The sequence below is a fragment of the Cygnus atratus genome, chromosome 2, assembly GCF_013377495.2.
Source record: "Cygnus atratus isolate AKBS03 ecotype Queensland, Australia chromosome 2, CAtr_DNAZoo_HiC_assembly, whole genome shotgun sequence".
NCBI classification, from domain to species: Eukaryota; Metazoa; Chordata; class Aves; order Anseriformes; family Anatidae; genus Cygnus; species Cygnus atratus.
The window spans coordinates 5,060,166-5,079,131 of record NC_066363.1 but is presented as its reverse complement, the minus strand read 5'-3'; the positions used below and the strand labels follow the sequence as shown (position 1 = coordinate 5,079,131).

General features: G+C 50.1%; 1 protein-coding gene across 2 annotated transcripts in view; it reads right to left on the bottom strand.

Annotated features, from left to right (window-relative positions):
- The window catches only part of VILL (villin like), a 42,156-nt gene extending 23,489 nt beyond the window's left edge, over positions 1–18,667 (bottom strand). The window contains exon 1 of one of the 2 annotated variants that reach the window (XM_035554372.1): positions 18,301–18,667. The gene's annotated coding sequence lies outside the window, so the exon portion shown is untranslated. Of the gene's footprint in view, positions 1–10,285; positions 10,403–18,300 lie in introns of those variants that run through there. The other variant, XM_035554371.1, reaches the window with a different exon arrangement.
- Positions 18,668–18,966: the final 299 nt, after the last annotated feature.

Sequence of the window (18,966 nt, the reverse complement as noted above, 5' to 3'; positions counted from 1 at the left end):
GCTCTGTTGCCTGCAGGGCAAAGTTGTGAGTTTCAGCTACCCACACAAAGGTATCTGGGGACATTTGAGATGGTTTGGGTATCTCCAGATGCCATTCTGAAGGGTGAAGGTCTCCCATCCATCATCTATTCTGCCAGCTGTGAAAAGAAAAAAGGACTCCCCTTAGCTATGTTCCCTGCTCCTTCTGCCTGGATGGCCGATGTTTTGCTCAAGAAGCAACTTCTGAGCCCAAGCGTTTACAGGGCAGCCTCCTGAAGCAGATCACAAGCAGTGTACATGAAAGCACCGGGTTATGTCCTAGCAGTGCTGGCTGGACTGTGGGGCACAGCAGGTGCCTCCAGATCGATTTATCTCAGCTGCAGTGACCACAGGACAGGCTGTGCTTGTGGAGGGGCAGCACCCACATCAGCCGATCCCGTGTGAGTCAGTCCTGCTCACAAACCAAGGCCCAGCTTCGAGAGAAAGCACGGCTCACTGATTTCTGCGTCTTGCATTCATTTGCTTTACAAGTGCCCTCCCCTGATTTGCATTTGCTCTTGACAGACTGAACTATTATACTGTGTTAAAAAAAACAACAACTTCATTGACTGCATTTTCTTTTCTACTTCTGGGTGACATGGCGGCGCTGACTGTAGGCCGCGGCCTCCCCTGGGCTCCTCTGTTCTGCTGCAGGAAACTGCCTACAAGAAGGAATGGTGACATTTCTGTATGAACCTGGCACAATACCTGAGCCACAATAAGGTGAAAAATAAAAGAAGCCACCACACAAAGCCACGAAAGAAGCTTCTTCCGAGGAACAAAAGAACAAAGATGGATGAGCTCATACCGGAAGGCGTGTTTATTGCCTGCGTTACAAAAGCACGGGGAGATATGCTGCACTTGTCACCAGTAAGTCATTAGAAGCCATGATCCTCCTCCTGAAGAGTTTTCACTTCATTAAGAGGACAAAAATTGCCGTTTGAAGGTTGGTCCATCCAGATTTACCACAGCCCAGAGCTGCCAGAGCCTGGCTCCGTGCCCAGGCAGTGGAGGGAAGCAGCTACCTCCCAGAGAGGTGTGAGCACAGCCCCAGCACCTCTCTGCTAACCGAGCAGGAGTCAGCAACGCTCACTCCTTGGACATGGATGTATCTGAAGGATTGTAGAAGATTGAGTCCACGTGGCCTCATGCATCTACCAGGAGTGCATTCAGCAACCCTCAGCTCCCTTTCAGCTCCTTCCAAATAGCTTCCAGGCAAGAGGACAAACAGCAAGAAGAAAAAAGACATTTTTCATCTGGATTCCCAGAAAGGTAATTGAGACCCACGTATAGTGAAAGCCAGATCCAGGAAGATATTTCAGTGTCTAAGCTGGAGCTAGACACTTTTGGGAACTCAGTCCTGACTCACCTACTGTGGAGTCTGTGGCTGCCAGCAGCTAAGGCCAGAAGCTAAGGCCAGAAGCAAGGTCCCAGATCAGCTCTTTAACCAAAAGACCATCCTTTCATTTCAGATAGCATTCAAAAAGCCCCTATCGAAGAAACAAAACAGTGAAGCCGCCTTTCTCTAGCTATCTTTTCCATTTGTTTATGTGTTTTTCCGTCCAGTCTAGCACCAAAACAATTGAAAGTAAAGCCAGTACGGAGGTTTGTTATGTCAGGGAGCATTCGGGGGCTGAAATCTTTTAGTAAATCTGATGTTGCTCCCTGTGGAAGGCAGCAGGCGTCCTGCTCGCCTCCTAACAACAGGAAAACAGCAGCTGGCCAGCTGTGAAACACAGCTGGCGCCCTGCTTCTCCCAGCATCCTGTCCTCTCCCATCCAAAAAGTTAAACCAAAGGATCCTGAGAATCCTCTGAGCACAGACAACTGCGTTGGACAAAACCCTCCAGAAGCCAGCAATGTTTTACTGAAGTCCGTCTTTGACTCAAAATGGGGATCTTCCATCTCCTCTGCTCCTGGGGCTCCTTTTTCGGGCACCTGCACCTTAGCTCTGGTCCCATTTTTCTGGGAAATGCTGTCCCTCCCCTACTCCTGAGTCATTTAATGGTTGAAGTGTGAAGCAGACAAGGTCAGTTGTTTCTTTGGACTTTCCAGCTTCTTCCGGCTGGTGGCCAAGTTAGAAATAATAGGAATATGACTTCTATAATCAGACAGCTCATCTCAATAAAGATTTAATGTGGGTTTTTAATCAGACGGTCCCATAATTCAGCTCCTGCCCAGACACAAAATCCAGTATTAATGGAGTGAAAACTTCTCATCTGTGCTGAAAGCAGGAAGGGCAGAAACTTTTCTAATTTAAAAAAGAAAAAAGAAACTTTACAAGGCTTGGGCTCACCGCGGGTTTTGAACAGCGATGTCCAGGTCAGTTCCTCTCTCAGTCAAAATGGTTCTGCCCAGCACTAGGTGAAATGTGAAGCGAACTGCCTCTGGGGCAGGAATTCACCTAAAAAAAAGCTTGTTATGGAGGCTATTTGCTTCCTCCTGCACAGACACAGCTTTACCTGTGAAGGGGAAAGAGAGGCAATAAAGCAGCTGTAGCTCTGTGATGCGGGTGTGATGTGGATTAGTAGCATGCAGCTATCCAATTTCCACCTCCAGGGCCAGCTACCCTATTTTCACCATTTCCACAGATTCTTGCAGCCTCAGAAAACGGAGGCAAGCTCACACTTTAGGTGCAGGCTGAGAGGAAGGATCAGAGGTCACTGCACGGCAAAGACAAACGTTGGCTCAGGGCTGCTCTGCTGGGTCATCGCTGCTTGGCTAAGATGTTATAAATGAAACTGGAAAGAGCAAATATTTTTGCTGGGCGAGGGTAGGGGACCTGGAAACCAAGTGGAGGTGGCATGTTAAGTTACAAAGCTGACGGGCAAGGGTAGATGGGTCTCCTTCACACTTGCTCTTCTTCACGTCCTGCCAAAATCAGAGCAATGCTCCTGCTTGGTAACTGATCCCCATCCCCTCTATAACCAGTGGGGAAGAGCTTTGCCTTCAAGAAGGACTAGATGACTAATTAAGTGTCAAGGTCATTCCCAAGATTGGTTAATATATAACATTTGGGGTGGAAGTGCCAACAATCACTGCTTGGTTTTGGGCAACCTGGTACGTGTTGAGAAAGCAGACTTAGGAGGAGGACATTTCTTCAGGCAGACTGGAGCTGTTTGGGTGGGGAGGGAGAACAGGGGCTCAGAAGGGGGACAGGAGGTGATTTCAAGCTCCCGGAGTACATTCTGAATTAATCCTGATTTGGCTTCTCTGGATTTTGGCGGTGCGCTTACTCGGCTGCAGTCACAGCAATAAAAAAACCCCAGTGAGATGACTAATGCTCTGTACAGCTTCGGGAAAATAGGAAGCAGCTGTGGCTCCAGGCTGAAAGGCCTAATTATTGGGAATACTTGGACTGGCATTAGATGAGGTAAAGCAGGACTGTCCAATTGCTTACGTTTTTTCCACTATAGCTGGGTGTCTGGGCCGAAGGAGGTGCTGATTTTTGTTTGCACAGGGAGCAGCAGTTTACTCCTGTTTTGCCCCGAGGAGTGAAATTCAGTGCTGAGCTACCTATTTTCCTGTTGCAGGAGGAGAAAAAGTGGTTTTCCATCTGACATGGAAATGACCAGTGGGAGGCTCGGCCATAGGGCTTGTCTTCCCTTTGATGCCATCACATGGGCACTCGTGTAATATCCTCCTCCAATTTTTCAGCAGGAAGGCAAAATTCACGTAAGTGAGAGTGCCCACAAGGTATAATATCCACAGGTATATGGGTGTGCTGGTGACAGCTCCGATCCTCTCGCACAGACACAGGAGGGCTGCAGTCAGAGAGGCTGAATCTCATCACCCATGCTGGATGTGCAGGGACGTGGTGATGAGGCAGAGGATGGGATATGTGCTTTGGAGGGTGGCAAAAGAAGAAAAGAGCACATCTCAGAGCACCCTCCTTCTCTAGACCCCTCGAGGTCCAGGTTCAGGAGCTCGGTGTGGCCAGCGTGCCAAGGAGAGGGCTCTGCACAGACGCTGACCACGGAGAGCACTTCAGCCCTCTTGGAAAGAGCTGTTGCCTGGCAGCTAAAATTACGTAAAAGAAGCCCTGAAATAAGATGCTATTTCTGATCATGGTGGGCAATTAAACATTGGAACAGCTTATTAGGGAAGCTGGCAGGCTTGGCTTTACTTAATGTCTTTGAAATGAGACAGCTAAATGGCCAGGGTGTGCTCTCTGGGCTCAGATCCTCACAGCCTGGGAGCAGAAGGCCCCCACAGGTGCTGCCCCTCCTGTCAGCTGGGCAATGAGGTGATAGCATGGATCAGTCCTCATGCCTCAGGGCTTCACCCAGCCACCTCCTTGGGTCCAAAAAGATCCCCTGTCCTTGCTAGCAAATCATCTGGCTGGCTTACAAAAGGGGTTGGATGGCTTTGTCAGTCTGAAGTAAGATGGATCTGAATTTGAGATGGTGTGTTGGGCACAATGAGCTAGGATTAAGAAGAAACTTCTTGATCACCTTCTCAGGGTCACTGGCTCTAGAGCTAAGAAGGAACCTTCCCTGAGTTCAGTGGGCATGTTTCCACCTTCTTCCATCTTCTATTCTTTGCTCACAGGGCAAGGGCTAGGATGCTGAGGACTGAGATGCTAAAGTCTGTTCAGAGTTAATGTGAGGGAAAACTTAAGGGCCTGGGATGAAGAGGAGAAAACTGAGATGATTTTATGCTTGTGATAGTCCCTCAAACTGGAAGTGCTCTATACCCCAGGAGAGGTTTATATTCCCTTTCTATTCTCTGTAAAGGATGCACAAACATGGATCCACCCAACCAAGTCACTTCTCAGGGTCTGAATGAGCAAAAAGCAGTTTTCTCTGGCTGACAAAAGATGACCACTCTCCCCCAGGACCCAGCTACTGTCTCTCTTGAACCCTGGAAATTTACCTGATCTCCAACCACTGTCCCAGGGCATTACCAAGATGCAGACCTTTGGCTCAGCATCTCTCTCTGTAACCCATGCTTTCACCTCCTGTCCATTTCTCACATTTCTGCCTTACTTTGTAGCTTACACAGTCTTTCCCAGAATTTCCCAGAAACCCACTGATGCTGTGAACCTTCACCTTTCAGGCCCTCATAAGTCACAGGCAGATGGGCTTTGCACTAATTCTCCAAACTTATGATTGCTTAAAAGGAAGGAGCAGAAGTGATGCTTTACTGGGAAATAACCACCTTCCCAGCTGCTGCAGCCCTCCATCTGTACCTCATCTGCCTCTTCAGATTCCTTGGAGGACATCTCACTTAGGAGGGCCAGCAAACCACAGTTTATCTGCTCTGACTTTGACTAGTCTCTGCAGCTGCCTCATTTTCACCTGCCATAAATTCTAGCTTAACACATTGCTCCATCCAGAAAGCCTTGCTCATCTCTCCACACCTCCCTTTATGACCTCCTTTGTTCTCCCTATTCATCTGACTGCTGGTAGCTTTCCAGCAGCCTGATCTTCAAGCAGATGGTCTTAGGAAACTGATTTGTAGGAGCAGATTTTCCCAAACTGCTGCTATTTCAGAATCCTCCTGCTAAAATGTTAATGTCTATTTTCCCTGGGAAGGGTAGAGATGCGCTGTCTCCGCAAACTTCTCTGCAACATAACAGCAACGTACTGGCAACTCAGTAGAAATCCTTACACCAGCCACAGCCCCCGGGTCACACAGATGGAGTTTCCACACTCATCATACTGAGCGGAGAGACAGATGCTCAGCAGAGACTGACACAAAAAAGGAGAGCAAATTGGCTAAACATAGAGGCTGGCCGTGCTTGCCTTGGTGTCCTACTCCTGCTGCTCTTGACCGAGTGCTGTCCCATGAAGTCCTTCTCCAGGCTGTCTGTGGAAGCAGCAGGCTCACCAGCAGCTCTTCGTGGAGAGGGCAGCTCTGTTAGACCCAAAGCTTTCTGAAGCAGCAGCAGAGTCTGTGCTGCAGCCACTGCCCGCCGAGATCAGTCCCAGCGACCTGCACCGAACTCGTTCAGTGCAAACCCACCTCTCCCCGAGGATCTGGCTGTGAGAAGGAGCAGTGGCACAAGCACAAGTAGCTTCTGGAAGCTGTACACAAGTGCCTTGCAGCAGCGCTGCCCCTGGTGCGGTGCCAGCTGCATTATTTTCAAATAATAAAATGCAGCTGGACCCACGCCTGCTCCAGAGGTATCCGTTCCACCCCTGGCTCCTTGTCATGAGGTTATTGAGTCGGTAACGGTACAGAGCCATCCCCAGGGAAAGGCAAGCAAGAAGGCTGCCAATTCATTACGAACAAATCTCTCCTTTCTTTCAGCTCTTCCTGCCCTGGTGAAAGGGAACGATCGCTGGCTCGGGACCAGCCCTGTGTCCAAAGGCAGGGCTCCATGCCACAGCGAGGTCAAAGAGATGCACGCAGAAGGAAAACAAAGCTGAGGCCATTTTAATTCCTCTTCCTGGTTCCCAGAGAAGTGGTTCGGTTAGCAGCATTGTCAGAAATGTCTTGTTCCTCACCGCCTCCAGGAAAAAAAAAGGTATGATTGTCTCCCACATCAGCATTTTAACAGAGCGTTGTTAAACCTAATGACCGCAGGTAAGTAAAACACAAGCTGAGACATCAGGGAGGAGGATGTGTGTTTGGTCATGTGTACAAGAGCTTCTTGAGCCCCAGGGAGCACCGGAGCACAGACGCATGCAGGAACTGTAAGGTGCATGCAGCTGCCTGTAAGGACAGCTGAGAAGAGACCCCCAAAAGAAGGCATTTTCCCAGCTGACACTGAATAAAGGCCACTGTGTAGGGTTAAAAGAGCCTGGAGAAAGGCCAGGAAAGGATGAGATTTGTCTGTACCCACTTGGATATCTCAGTTTTAGGTGCTCAAGTCTGAGGACTCTCCCTGGGTGGTTCCCCTCCTCCTGACGTTGAGTCTAGGGCAGGTCTGGTGAACCTCGGTCAGGAGAGACTCAACTTAAAAGGGAAGCCCCCGGGTCGAGAGCCCAGTGTCCCATGCTGTCCCTCACCTCTTGCAGAGCGTGGGAGCTCAGCCCCATCCTCTGTGCCCAAAGACCCTGCCTCATTTCCCAGGTCTGAAGGCCCTGACCCAGGTATGTCAGCAAGAACTGAGCCTAACACCACAAACAAACCCCAGTGAAACCCAACCAAGCCCACCTATGCCATCCTCTTCAAAAGCCAAGTCCAGGAGTTAAAGTTTTTGCCTACTGCATGCAACAATTTTTTTTATCTATTGTGAGAGTGCCCATGCACATGTGTGCACACATATGTGCATACAAGATAAGAGTGAGTTTCCCTGGAGCAGCATTTAAGTAGTGCAGTTGAATAAGCCCTTGCTATCAGGACTTTTATTTGCTGGTGATGGAGCAGGGCTGCTGGCCTGGCTTCTCTCAGACGAGCTGGAGAACCCAACCCACCCTTCCCTGACTAGGACAGGGTGCTGAGCCAAGGTGCGAGTTCCCTTATACAAGCTTTAATGACTTTGAAACAGAGCCAGACCTTCACGGGCTCTTCTCTCAAGGGAACCCCAGCAGCACCCACACTGGCATTATCCTGTAAGCTTCTCTGAAACTGGAGGGGAGTTCAGAGTGTGTCTGGCACTTGTCTGGCATGACAAGGGAAATCCAGCCCACACAGGTCCTCAGCACGCAAGCGCGAGGAGACTCTGCAGCCCCATCTTGCTAGAAATGAAGGCCAGCTTTGAGAGAGCAGCACGGCAACTGCATAAAGCCGAATGAATAAAACATCCCTGCAAATGCTGCAAAGAGCTTTAGAAAGAGTCATTCATCCGGGACCTGGTTTTGCAACCAGAGCTGCCAATGGGAGGTTTGTCTGAGTGCTGAGAGGGAAATCAGGCCTCTGAAAGATGGGATGGGTGGGATTTGCTCAGGCCCAGAGAGCTACTTCCTAGGCAGCAGCAAAGGACAGTAATTTGGGCTCTGGCAGCCTCACAAAGAGAAGGTGGGTATCTTGACAGCCTCAATCACCCAAAAGAGAACACGACTTCTAGTGTCGCCCGTTTCCTATTCTGTTCGGCTGTTTTTCTAAGAGCAGTTTTAAATAAAGGGCTACCCAGAAACGTATTCTTTCATTCCAGGGCATGGCAAAAGGACATTTTTAGGTAGGAGAGGCTGGCTGCTCTGAATAGCCCATTCCACAGGAAATGCCCAGGATGGAGCAAAACCGTGCAATTTCGCATCCCCCGTGCCTCATGCCTTTGACGTGGATGTAAAGTAAGGACAAGTTTTAGTCTGCCCAGCGCTGCCTCAGATAAGCATGAGTAGGCTCAGATAAAAGGTAATGAATGGTAGGATTTCTGTTTCAAGCAAAGGTCCTTGGAAATCAAGGCAACTGGAGCAGATGCACAGTACCCTGTACTAAAAATCATTACATATAAGAGGACTCTTCGGACTGAAGGATGCCAAAGACTTAGGGACAACATTCACCCTTTTCTGCATTCCTTTTGCACCCAAAACCATCAATGGAAATGAATAATCACCCAGGAGAAACCATTTCCAGGGTTGTTTTATGTGGAAAGGGAAAGGATAGAAGAGAGGTGTTAATGGGCCTTAGGAGCATGTATAAGGTGTGTTTGTCTGAGGGGTCAAGAGAAGCTGAAGAATATGTGGTAATAAAAGAGAGATAGAGCTGAGATATTTTGGGTGTGGGATGTCCACATGAAAGCCCTTCCTTGCACAGGTGGACACATCACACATAGCAGAGCAGCTTTTAGGGCAGACACAGAAGGCCCAACCCGTGGATTTGTGCTGGTCACTGAGCAAGAGTCAGGAGGCTGCAAGGAGCCCGTTCCTTGAGAGTAACGAGGGCCCTTGACGAGGGCTAATTGTGATACATTTCTTCTCCAGGGGTGGGGCAGGTAGCACAAAGGCCTTCACCGTGACCCATGCTCCTCTTCATCACACAGGGCATTTCAGAGCTTGGCATCAAAGCAGGCTGTGTTATATTTAGCTTTATCAAAACTTTCTGGTCCAACAGGCTGTGCCCAGCACGGACCCAGCCTGAAGTCACAGAGCTCATGGTGCATCTCCTTCACGTGCCATGGATCCCATACCTCCCTGGGGGCTCCAGGGCAGAAAAGGTAACAAACACCAAGCTTCAAGTCTAGAAAAACACGTGCAGGTCAGTGGGAAAGACCAAGAGAGACCGTGAGCATCTTTAGCATCCTTGGCCAGTCAAGAGCAGAGATTCATTGTCTCAACCTAACCAGGAATCCCAGGACACAGGGGAAGGAAGGAGACCAGGGTGACACTGCTTGTGGCCATGGTAGGAAACCTTTGCTCCCAGCTGGGAGACCTTGACAACTGTTGCCACAAAGTCCTCCCTAGGAAATCATGGCATAAGACCTACACTGCCGCCGGTGGGAAGGGAGCTGGAGGAGGAGAAGGACTGGCCTACCTGCCAGGAGGAATGCGAGGAAACAGGCAGGGAATGGTAAAGCCCCACCGACACAGAAGGCTGATGCCCTCTGATTGTCTAATCTCCACTTTGCAAGCTTTAATCTACCCATTTAGCCGCGGCATGTAAAGAGCACCTGGATGATTCACCAACTAAGTGCTACCCTGGTGGGGCCAGTTTGCCTCAGCTGTTGTAATATTTGTTTACACCTGTGCTAGGACAGCCTTGAACAAACGCAAACCTCCCATAGATGCTAATTCATATCGGTTCTCCTTTCTGTTAAATATTTATGCTCTTAATAGACACGCCTAAGAAAAATACTGGCAAGTAAGCCTGCAGCTCAACTCCATTACTACTCAATTTTATCTCAGTGCAATCTGCATCTCAAATGAACAAGAAGAAAAAACAATCTGTACTGGCAGAGCAAACAGCCCGGCGTTCAGCCATTAGCAGATTTATCCATTAGACTACAGCAAGACCCATGGGTCAGGACTTCCAGCAAGTTTTTTTTGCTGCTCAGACCTGTAACCACATCACACAGGCTTCAGGCAAATCCCCATGACAGCAAGAAGTGAAACAAACCAGGTTAAAGCCAAATGCCGTTAATTGCTTTTTGGGTGAAATCACAGCCTTTCTGTGCAGAGAGCTCAACGAGAAACATGTGTCCTCCAAACCACGGCTGATACTCGCTGCCTACCCAGTCGCAGCAGCAGCACCAGGCACGGTGCAAATCTGGGGGGCTCATTGCTTTTAATAGAGACCCAGGCTTCCACCAGGAGAGCTTTTTTTATTTTATGAAATACTTTTTACTTTTTTATTTCTTACTCTCCCACCCAACAAGAGTGGTCACGAAACCCTTCTGGCCTTCCCACTAAAAGCAGGAGGGATGCAGAAAAGCCGCTTACCTTGCAATGCGCACGGTGGTGTCCTCGCAGGTCTCCCTTCTCCGCACACCCAGCACTTTCTCTCCTCTTTGGTGAGCTAGTTTCAAGGCACTTTTTGTTTGCTGTTCTGCTACCTTGTCAGCTAGGGAACGGCAGTGCTCGGTAATTCAATCCCCTACTTAGCTGCAGACACTCCTACTGGCGGATCACACCCATTCCCCCGTGCACCGAGGGACAAAGGCAGAGCCAGTATGAGAGAGTTTCAACCAACTCGCTGTTTGCATTAAATATCCACCAGCGCTGCACTCATCCAGCGCTAATGATTAAGGGCTGCTTTAATTAGAAACCTGTTTTGTCCAGATTTAAAGGGCGGGAGTTGGTTTTCCTCCTCTTTTCTCTGGCTAAGCTGCGCAAAGCCAGGCGCGGTGCTGCTCAGTGCCACATCAACGCTTGGGCCCCGGTGTCCCAGCTCCTGTTCCTGGCTCTGACTGTCCCAGATTTCAGCAGCCAGCTGCCAAAATAGTCTGAGGGGAGAGGTGCTGTGGGCAGAAAACCTGCACGATCTCCCATGGTGCATGTGCAGCCCTGGGGGTGAGGTTTGCCGTCAGGATTAAAGGCTGAAACGGGCATGTGACGGAGCACTGGAGCGTGCAGCCAGGCTGCCCTCCCAGGAGAAAATAATGATAAACCAGAAAATCCCTGCAAAGCTGGCGGTGTTTGCTGTGTCCACCTCCTGCAGCAGAAAGCTCTTCCCTTTGAGGGGAATGCCTGTAGCTGGTGGTTCAGACGTGGCGTGAGATAACTCAGATAGATGGGCTGTGTGCCTACCTCCCTGACAGAAGTGATATATCAGAAATGGGGTGGGTTTCACCCTTGTGATGCACTTCGGAACACACATGTGGACACATGTTTTGATATGGTGGATCATCGTTAAGAAAAAAGCAACTGCAAGAGGGTGGCTGTAATATGAAGTTAGCCCTTCTGAAAGGGCCATCTCCTTTCTGTCCCAACCGCTCCTGCCTGGCGTCTGCATGGTGCTGCTCGTGGCTGGTGGTGGGAACCCTGGAGAGGGGTTGAGGCAACACTCCTTAGCTTGTTGTCACCAGGTGGCTTTGCCTTTGGGGGACAGGACACCTTGGGTGTCCACAGAGTTAGGACTACCCAGCACCGAGAGGACACTTGCCCTGCATGTACACCTCTGCTTTTCAACTGACTTGCTGCATGCTTTTGGGCAGGTTGCTCAGACCTAGACCTTCAGAGAAATTCAGAGGCCAGGCTTCCACTGATGCCCATGGGAAATGAGCCTCAGAACATCAATCCCATCCATCTCCTGTGCTCCCCTATGAAACGAGAATACCAGCCCTGCTCCACCTTTTTCAGCAGAGGGAAAAGGTCACCAGGCATTCAGTATAAGAAAGAAGATCAAATGTGCAGCAGAGAGATACCAGAGAGGACCATGCCCAGGATGGTGTAGAGTTGGGTTTGAAATATCTCCAAGGATGGAGACACCACAGCCCCTTTGGACTAGGAACTAATCAAGAAGCTTCTTTTGCCATTTTCTTAATTTCTTAGAATAACCCACATAAACTTAAAATGGATATGCTGGATTAAACAGACACAGTTTCCACAGATATTGTCTACTGACCCACCTCAGAGCTGAGGAACCTCTAATAGGAAGAGTGCCCAAAGTATTCGTGACGTTGGGTACAGACCAGTGGGCCACTAATCACGACGGCTGCAGATCAGGGTGCAGGCTGAATTTGCTCATTCACCCTGTGTGTGCCCATATTTGAGAGGAACCTTTCAGAAAGCTCATGGTTTCACGGCTGAAGATGCCAAACTATCAGTGAACATTTTGTCCCTTGATGTCAGCAGGTTACAGCTCACAAAACCCATAACAGCCTTCACCTTGCTTTTTTGATTCTTTTCATTTCTGAAAAGTTCATGCTGAGTAATTCATGTTACAGGGAGCAGAGGGATGATGTTTTGGGTCTTCCTCCAGCCCACAGGAGATGAGGACCTCCAGCAGGGCCTGTCTTTACCTTTAGAGTCAGCCCCAAGCCCTTACCAGCTTTGAGGGTCACACACCTGGCTCTGGTGGGAGATGCTAGGATCTGGGGAAGGACACCTGGGGACATCAGAGGATTGGCACCAAACTCCATCACCAGTTCCCCTTTAGCTGCATGAAGTCATTATCACCAGCACCATGGGTTTAATTAATAGCGTCTGCACGTCTGGGTCCTACTCAGTGCTGATAGATGCTGATGTAAACCAACCCATTTCCAGAGCTGCAGCTGCACGAACTGGGGCTCTGGGATGAAGCAGGTCATTCCTATACCTACCACTTTGGTTGCAAGGCACATTTGGCTCATGCACAAATTATGTTTGAGCTGCCTGTCCCCACTCCTTTCGACTTTTGCAGTGAAAAAAATAGTTAATAATCCTGGTGAGCTGCTAAGGAGCCCAAATCTGTAGAAATATATGTACAGCAGTTTAGAACAGTTGGTGCTGAGGGAAAAGGAAATGTTCGTCGTAAAATATGGGCTCATTCAGTGCTGAGCTATAGGCACTGTTGCTTCCTGCTAATTTTGGTCATGCCATGGGGTTACAGAGCAGAAAACATTATTTCCAAGCAGTTTAGCTTGGTACTGGTGGAAAACAGAACAGCCTGACTTTTGTAACCGTACATAATCTGAGCTGTTCCCGTCCCAGCTACGTTTCACATGCGTGACCTGATGCAATCCTATTCTCATCCTGAGCCTTGACCTGATATTCCCAGAGCTCAAAGACCTTGCGGTTAAAGGATATTTTACATATGTACGACTGGCAGATGAGGCTGTTTTCGGTGTCCCAGTGCAAGCCTAAGACACTGAAGACATTGTCATAGGGATGTGCTTGGGGAAATCAGAGGGTACTGGGAGGAAGACTCTGTTGAAGCACACAGTCAAGGTTTGGCAATGTAGTGGCCCCCATCTGCCTCACCCTTGGCCACCCCAATTGCCTGTGGACAAGGTTAACATTGTGCATGGGGAAACAGGCTCTGCCAAGGACGTATTTGTCAAATGACACATTGCAAAGGTATTTCCACCCCGCTTTTGGGTACAGAGCTCCGGGAGGAAGAGGGAAAGGCCAAACCCTGCGGGTGAGATAACACGGCAGGGGCCTCGTGCTTTGGAGAAGTGAGGGAAGGAGACAAAAACCCATACAAGAGAGCAGTGCAGGGACCCATTGCTGCTTATACGGGGTTATATGACTGGTAGCAGCCAGGCACTGCACGGATTTCTGAGAATGCTGCAGGAGAGCTTTCCTTGACCCAAAATGTGACATTTTACTACACGTTCCTCACTCAGGCACTTCTCTGCCCTGCAAAATCGCTGTGTCCAAATGTAATCACACATCATGCCTCTTGCAGACCTGCCTGCAGGTCTGATAGAGGAGGACTGGGCTGTAATTTACTGTTCCTGTGGTCTGTTGTGCTCCTGGGTATGGGAAAAAGATGCAAAAGCAATGCATATAAAGGTATTTTGACCACAATACATGCAGGAACTCACTTGTGGGGGCTTATAACTTGCTGAAGCATCAGAGGCACCCAGAAGAAGGTAAAGAGCCAGCCTCAGCATCCAAGCCATGAGCAAGACAGGGCTGGAGGGCAGCTGGGAGGGACTGAGCACCAGCCTCAGGATTTGGCCCTGCTGCCTGCAAGGGGAGGCTGGCTGCAGGGAGGCACTTGGCCATGGGGGAAGGTGAACGCAGCTTTGCTCTTTGGCCCGGTGGGTTTGGACCAGTGGAGGTCAGGGCTCGGAATGGAAAGTATTTCTCAGGGTAAAGCTCTGCCAGAACCAGCTGACACGGCAGCACAGAGCTGCCTGTGCTGGGCAGTGGTGTTCTGGTTAATGGTTAACTGCAGCAAATGGAAACGTCTCGGAACTGGGGAAGGTGCCCGGGCACTGGGTGAGGAGTGTTCCTGTGCAGGGCTGTCTTGCACCAGCCAGAACAAAGTGGTCTTCGGCGGCAGTGAGTCCTCCTCGCCTCGGCAGGCAGCTCTAGGCTCACGGAGATGCCTCCATCCCTCGGACGAGCCTTTCCACCTCGGCTCTCAGGCAATGGAGCCCTGCACACGTCGGCTCCTGCAGTGGCAGGGGCAGGACGGGCCAAACTCTCTCCTCCCAACATGGAAGGAAGGACAGGCCTTGGAAAGCCAAGGACTCAAGGTTAAATGCTGATTTCAGGCAGGAATATCTTGGTGGGAGCTCTGGAGAGCCAGTTCGCCTTCCCGGAACCCACAGCTTGCAGCAGGCTGAGACAGGAGCAGTACCTCTGGCACAGCAAAACCTGTACTGGTTGCTCCAATTTATTGTTTGGCAACCTTGGTGCAAACCCCATTTTAAGCCAGCTATGATTGGATGAGACCTGTGGATATGAGGCTCATATTTCCTCAGGATTATGAGGGAAAGTCCCCCTTGCAAAAGAAAAGGAGAGAGGGCCAGAGATGGTGTCACCTTGTAGCACCACAGCAAGGTCTGCCAGGGCTTCTGCTCAGCCTCGAACCCCTCTTCTGCATCCTAAAATATCTACAGCCCATCCTTGGAGGTGGGAGGCACAACTCTAAGTCTCTGCTAATAAGGAGAAATACCTCAGCGATGATATCTGCATTCACTACAGCGAAGTTGAATGACGTGGTCATACAATGTCAGCCCTCCCTTGGCCTTGCTGTGTGAGCACTGACCACTACCGAAGGCTTTGCAGGGTGCTATGCTGCACTGGGTTTTGTTTTCCAAAATTATATTTGGGAGAACGTGGAGGAAAATCCTCAGGGAGCAGCTCCTCACCTTCGGGAGGTCAATCAGTTTTGCTGGCCCTACCTGGGGGCACGGAGGGCACGCGTTCCTCTGCTCCCTTCTCCACATGCTCGCTTGTGCCAAGAACTAACAGGTGTGCTGAGAAAACAGGATGGCCCAGGTGGGGCCATGCGGCGTGGCATGGGCAAACAGCGGCCCTGGCTGCCTTCCAGAGGGAACGGAGAGGAGGAATGCGGCAGTGGGGCCCCAGCGCAGATCCAGCCATTTTCAGGCCTTCGCTTCATCTGGGGAGGCTTCCAGAAGAACACGAGTCCCCCAGACACCTCACCCCATGTCACCGTCAGACCCTACCCCTAATGCTGGTCCGGAGTTTGGGCATCTGATGTTCTTCAGGTTATTGGTTGGATGCCTGCTAGGATGAATGAGGTTTGTGCTTCCATTTTCTACTGCTTCAGAAAATGTCTCTGTTTCTCCAGAAAGCCAAAAAGCTTTGGGGAAGTACTCATTGTCAATGAAGGCTCAGCAGGACTTGGCCCTTTAAGTAAAGAGATGGAGATTTTAAAGGGATGAGCTTCAAGGCAATGCGGTGATCTACACAGAGTCTAACCCTGGGGGAACGATGTGCAGGAGAACCGAGCTGTTGCATTCCTTTCCCTGAGTATTTTCCTTGGTTTTACATAAACTGCAACCAGCTGAGCTGAGGTTCGGGGCTGTCAGCTGTTAATAACCCTTATTAAATTACCAACTTCCTTTAGAGATCTCAAATTCTGATTCAGCCCTTTACAGAGCAAGCACAGACACCTAAACTGATAATCCCAGGGTAAGTGATTGTGGGAGCCTGGCCCTGTGTTTACCTCTCTCACGTCAGTCTTCAATTGGTAGCAGGGATCGTCAGCTGGGAGATGGATAAGGTCTCCTGATCAGTATTAATGTGGGAACTGAGTAATAAAGGCATAAATAAGCCCAAATCACCTAAGCACCAGCCTGTTGACTTGGTCACGAAGACGAACCTCCTCCTAAGTGTCCTGTCACCACTTTGTCTTCAGTCCTCAGCTGTAGCACAGAGCAGACGTTCCCCTAGGTAGAGCAGAGCCTACCTTGAAGAGGAAGAGAAGGAGGAGAGGAAGACAGAGAGCAGGGAGGATCAGTAAAACCAAACATCCCTACAAACAGGCCAGCCCTGCACATTGCCGTACGGATAGTTCAGGAATTTCACAAAACCTCAGGGGCTCTCTCTCAGCCCTAATGAAAACCGTATGAAACCCAGCAAATTCCAGCACGCTTTGGTCAGGGTCATCGAGCAAAGCCTCTGCAGTTTCCAGCGCCAGCTGAATCCAGCAGAAAGCAGACATTTCACAGCAAGGACTGCACACACAGGGAAGGCACGGCCATGCCAGCACCAGTTAATGGCTGTGTGACCACAGCAGCCTTTGGTGGCAAAGAAGTAACTTGCTCACCTCGTGGTGCTCACATCCCCAGAGATCCTGGGGACTGTCCTGGCAAGGGAATTGCACCATGAACAAGTAGGATGGAGAAAAGGAGGTTATTTATGCCTTTTTGGCCACAATTACACGGGAAGCCTGTGCAAGAAGCAGAAAGTCAGTGTGGGTCCCCAGCAGCTTGCCCCACCATGCAGGAGACGTGCCCTGGTGGCAAAGGCTGCTGGAGCTCTCATTCTCACTATTTACTTATTTTTAGCATTCAGGCAGACCAGTGGTTTTATCTACTGTGGGAAACCCGATTTCTCGCATTGTTGACTATACCTGAGTGCCCACAAAATCACCCCACCCTCCCTCGCAAGCTTAATTTTTAATCCCCATCGTTTCAGCGACCTGGCTGCTGGTGTGACTGCACAGGCACCCTCCGCTAAGGGGGAAGGTGGGGGGCAGAAATCCCAAAGCCCTGTCCTTCTGCCAACATGGCAGTCACCCCCATGAAACCAGTGTCACAGCCGATGAGTTTCAAACCCTAGGAGGTGTAGAGGTCCTGATCCCCAGGACCTGCAGGCAGCAGCAGGACTGTGTCCACAGGACTGTGGGTACGGCAGGTAGCCGAGGCTGGCTGAGCTATTGTTTGCAGGAATGCAGCCCTCTGTATGCCAACCAGGAAGGAGCAAGAAAAACGAATCACCCTCAGGGCTGAGGAATTGTCACCCTGTTAAATGTCACCCCTCCCTGTCTTTCATGGTCCCCAAAGGGTGCTCGCTTGCCTCATTACACGCAGTGAATTGACGCTGGACGTGTCGTGCTGCTGGAAGGAGCTCCGGTGCTGCTGGGCACGAGTGTGCTGTGCACACCTCTGCGTGGTCTGGGGACTTCTCAGCATCAACTCCACCTGCCTCTTGCAGATCAGCCCAAGGAGCACAAGTAGGACATTACATGTGGGGTGGGGTGCAGCAGAACCCACAGAGGTTTTCTGCTTTACCCCCAAAAAATGGGAGATGAAGGGCATGAAAAATATTTGAGGGAAACAACTTGGTTTGTGCTATTCTGATTGCTTCAATGATTACAGAACTCCTGCAGCTGTATTTTAGGCAACATCATGGCCTAGAGAGTTAAATCTCTTTGTCACTAAAGATCTTCAGAAAGTCAAAGCCAGAGGTGAAGCCCAGGTCTCCTGTGTCCTCCGTACAACCCATGGTGCCGTACATCACGGCTGTGTTGTTCGGACCTAAAAATCTGGTTGCAAGTTTGGGTCCAACAAAGAATGGCCTCCTGAAGCTGCCACCAAGCTCTGCATGAGAGGAGCTGGTGGTGCTCCCCGAAACCCTCCCATTTTCAGGAAAAAAAACACGCCCCGAGGCTGGTACACCCAAATCCTCCGGAGTGCTTTGGCTGTTAGTCAGGGCGAACATCGACACCGCCCATCCTTACGGGGTCAGAGCACCGACACCTGTGAGCTGCGAGCATTTTCCTGGGCAGTTCTAGTCACCAGTTTAAACACCAGGCAAGAAACCCACGTTACTTCCTTGTGGGATTTCTACTACGAGGGAGAGGTCATGCTCGGGGAATCCTTGTGCAAATGAGCAATGCCATTCCACTTCTAGCCAAACCTGCTCGGGGACAGACGATAAAGAGATGCCAGGGAAATATCAGTGTGCATGACTACATCACCGTGCACTCAAACATGGGGTTTCTGCCCATTCCTGCACGGGTTTTGCCTCGCCTGGAATCAGAAGCATTCACAAAGAGGGAGGAGGAGGGGTAGAAGAGGATATCCTTCATCTCCTGTACTGACCTTTGCTTTTAGGAGGTTTTCTCTTGCCACTGAGGATCTGGATGGGCTCCTTTTGCTGGAAGACATGCTGTGGGGGACTTCTGCAGACCACATTACTTCTGTGCACAAATCCAGCTCCAGGGGGCATCTGGGGAGAGGAGCACAAACGATACCTCCAGGGCATTCCTGGCTTGGTGGATGAATCCAGAAGGAAGAAGTTTCCTGTCATCCTAAGAGAACCACATGTTGTACGTAAAAATGCAGAGAGAGGAGCAGCCTGCTGGTACAGGGTTGCTTGCCGCATGAACTAGTGACAAATTCAGGATCTCTCAGGAACATTTTCTGCACTACCCAGAAACTGTCGAGTATTCAATGAAAACCCACACCCCAGCTCTCAGCCAAATTCCAGAACGTTTCAAATCTCCGATGACGCAGGCGTGAAGCTATTTCCTTACATCCCCTTTCTCCTCTCCTAACCAGCCTTCCTAGCTGGATTACCCGTCCCAAAGACGGCTCTAAAACACTTTTGGAAAGCAAAGCAGCAGCAGGTCAGCATCGTGGGGGCGCTGAGAGCAGAAGGCTTTTATAATCCTTGCTTTTGAAGGTTGGTCTCCAGATGCCTTCATGCCACAAAATGACATCTGCAGACATGTACCTACAGAGACACACGGTGTCTGCATGTGGTGG